This window comes from Dendroctonus ponderosae, unplaced genomic scaffold, assembly GCF_020466585.1.
Source record: "Dendroctonus ponderosae isolate FM_Combo_2020 unplaced genomic scaffold, Dpon_F_20191213v2 Dpon_F_20191213_5, whole genome shotgun sequence".
In the NCBI taxonomy this organism is placed as follows: Eukaryota; Metazoa; Arthropoda; class Insecta; order Coleoptera; family Curculionidae; genus Dendroctonus; species Dendroctonus ponderosae.
In genome coordinates this window covers 4157421-4160877 of record NW_026018715.1, presented here as the reverse complement: position 1 = coordinate 4160877, position 3457 = coordinate 4157421, and the positions used below count along the sequence as shown (strand labels likewise).

At 34.2% G+C, this 3457-nt stretch overlaps 1 non-coding gene across 1 annotated transcript; it reads left to right on the top strand.

Annotated features, from left to right (window-relative positions):
• Positions 1-599: 599 nt before the first annotated feature.
• Positions 600-762, top strand: LOC125504672. The gene has a single exon (XR_007281649.1). It is a non-coding gene; the product is annotated as a U1 spliceosomal RNA (small nuclear RNA).
• Positions 763-3457: the final 2695 nt, after the last annotated feature.

Genomic DNA, 3457 nt, shown 5'->3' with positions numbered 1-3457 from the left:
GGTGCATTTTTCAACCATCATCAGTTTTTATGTGTACCGTTGTTGCTGCTTTAAGCCTTGGCATGCATTTTCTGGCAAATGGCAAATGCATGCCAAGGCTTAAAGCAGCAACAACGTTACACATAAAAACTGATGAGGGTGGAAAAATACACCGAAACGTATTTTGATTGATAAATAGAGACAACAAATGACTGAAGCCCAGGAATGAATTTGATTTGTAATTAATTTTTTTAACTATTTTTTCTGTACTCTTGAAACACCACCAGACAAATACCTACATAGGAATGACGCCAATTTTGAATCACCATGTATGTGGAGACGAGCTTCTTTCAAAAGATCTTTTCAAATAAAAAATAATTTCAACTTGTGTTGAAAAGAGAAAGTATCTGAAATAATTTAAAAAATATACAACTCTAATATTCTATGTCCCTTTAATTTCCGTTCAGTGTGACAGGAGTCATGAGTATTAGTATAGTTAGTATATATATGTATAGTATAGTATAGTTCTAGAGCTTTTCATAGATGGCGGCATGTGTAACATATTATCGCTTAGTATCTCAACAATGTGTACAAAATGCAGACTTTTAGAACTTCAAAGCATACTTACCTGGCGTAGGGGTTTACCGTGATCAATAAGGCGGTTCCCCCGGGGTGAGGCCCTTCCATTGCACTTCGGTAGGGCTGACCTCTGCGATTATTCCTAATGCGAATAACTCGGGCGCAGAATTTTTGGTAGTCGGGACTGCGTACGCGCTGTCCCGGATTAAGTTATTAAATGGAAATTTGGTTATTAAATGCTGAAATTTCAATCGAATGTTTTCATTGAAAAATATAATTGGAGGCTTGGAAACGAAATCTTAGATCAATGTAAAATTGAAGTCAAAATTGTTCGTCCAAAAATAAGTTACGTTAGAATTATGGCTAGACATAATTATTCGCTTTTTAAATATTCGAGTTTGATTCCGATCCCTAAATAAAACTTCGTCAAATATTACTTGCAGCTGCTCCCAACCGCATCCACCATAAACTGCGTTACTCGCATACACTTTGGTCCTTCGAGTAGAGCAGTGGTTCCCTTCCCAAACTTTTTTTTCTCGTGGACCACTTTTAAAGTTTTACTATTTTCGGTAGACCCCCTGATGGTACATTTCTACTGTATTCCCAAAACTCCTCAAAAATATCACGCCGAATTGGGGGTGTTAAGAAGGAAAAAAAGTAGCACATTTTCTTGTGTCCTATTTATTAAAATAATACTTGTGGTTATACAAAATTATAAACATTTATTATTACAAACAGTCAACAATGAACTCTGAAATGTAAATCAACAATACTTCTCACTCATACTTTTAAGGAGACGGATGTACTTGATGAATTGACAGAAAATTATCAATATTTGGCTTCAGTTTTGTAATCTCAAATCTGTAAGTAATCTCAAATCTCCCCGTTCTGTGATTTTCAATCTGCTCCTTTTTTCGTTAACAGGTTGGCAACGGCACTAAAACTTCTTTCGACAAGATAGGACGAGGGAAACGCTATCAAAAATTTTCTCACAATTTCCCATAGCCCAGGATATTTTTAGGGGATTTCTGCCTGCAGCTCAAAATGTTTGAAAGCCTTTTTTAAATTTTACCTTCAGTTCCTCGTTGGTGCTGGGTGTTTCATAAACAAGATACCACGTCACACTTTTGATTGTCAAATGAAAACCGACTAGTCTTATGTCATTTTTCGATCCTGCCAAAACTTTGTATGAAATTTGGTATAGCATGTCTTATACCCATCTTCAACCGTTTCAATTTTATTTGCGTTTGTTGTTGAATGATTGTGATATTGAGCCGTTCGAAAGTAACGCAGATTGCCGTTTCTATGGATGCCTCTCACATTTTAGTCAAAACAACGAGTCGCCGTCAAGTGCCAGTGTGGGCTCAAACTTTTTTTAACTTAACCTGCACATTTTTCATTATAATGAAATTTTCCATTCGCGAAAGAGTAGAAATAATAAAAGTTTATTTTGAAAATGGAACTTCTGCCAGGGCTTACGCCCGTTTATTTAATAAGTTCTTAATGTTATTTAATAAGTTCTTTAATAATCTTATTTATTGAATTCCATAGCCACCTTACAAAATGTAACAACTTTTTGAAATTCTTAAATTAAATAAGTTATAATTTGAAAACGGTTGGTTTCTCAGCTTAAAGTGTAAATGCCATTTGTAACTTTGTAAATTGTCTAACTAATGACGTATTAATTATTAATATTAATTAACGGAGGTACCTCCATTTGAAAAACAAAAGTTGTATTGCGTTAAAAAGTTTTAGACCTAAGTCCACATTGTTAACACCCTATGCAATATTGTACATTGTATTGATATTTTGGTTCAATAGAGATTTAACGGATCTGTGGTGATTGGAAAGACGTATTTTTTGTATTTTTAACTATTTTTTTTGCTTCTACAATGAATTTTTAGATACCATGTTTTCAAGCAAAATTTTACTAAAACGGCGATAATCTGCCAACGTCGCAAGTAAGAAAAAAACAATTTTTCTATTTTAAAAAATACACTTAGATCTTGCCTCGCTTTTCTGAGATACTCTGTATCATATAAAATATTTTTAAAATGTGCACACTTTGGGAGTCAACAACTTTTATACGAAACTGTTTTTCAAAAGTTCAACACCAACGGAAACACTGATCTCTCTCGCATTAAAAAACCACCCTGTGTATGAAATGTTCAGGGATTTCTTATAAAACGGTCTACATATTGGAAAGATATATATTTACTACCGTTTCTGATATAGGATGGAAGACCGAGAGTGTTTCTCCTAAATTTAATTGCTTTTCAACTTTAATTGCTCTATACCTCAAGTACAATATTTCCATTCGTTACCAATTGCAATAAAAAATGTCCACATTTCGCCGAATTTTCTACGATTTAAATGTCTGTTATTAGTCAATCTGCTGGGAAGGAAGAATGTTGTTCACATGAGTACATATTTTGCACTTTAAAAATTGGTTTGAAAGCTTTAATCTAGAGGCACTCAGAACATTGAATTTGCACCAGGTCGTTATCACCAGAGAACTTCAATTATTCGACTTTTAAAGCGTGTAATTCAATACTAGCATTGAATGTTGAAGAATGAGCGATAGTGAATGATGGTATATGCATCGTTAAAGGGTTTCCATGAATAAAACCAATTTTATGTCCAGTTTTCCTTAGCCATCAAAGCCATCATCGAGTTTCAGCCGTCGACAATGAGCTTCCTAAAGCCGTGAGCACAGCCGTGAGCCTGCAAAATGTAATCATTTAAGCTTATATTTTTTAGAGGTTGGGCGATCAAGCAATCCAAATGCTATTCTTCGGTCGAAATAAGTGGTCGAAAAATATAGAATAAAGTCGAAAACGGCAAACATTTTTCGAGTATCATAAGATATTTTAACGGAGATTTTGTGCTTTTAGTTTAA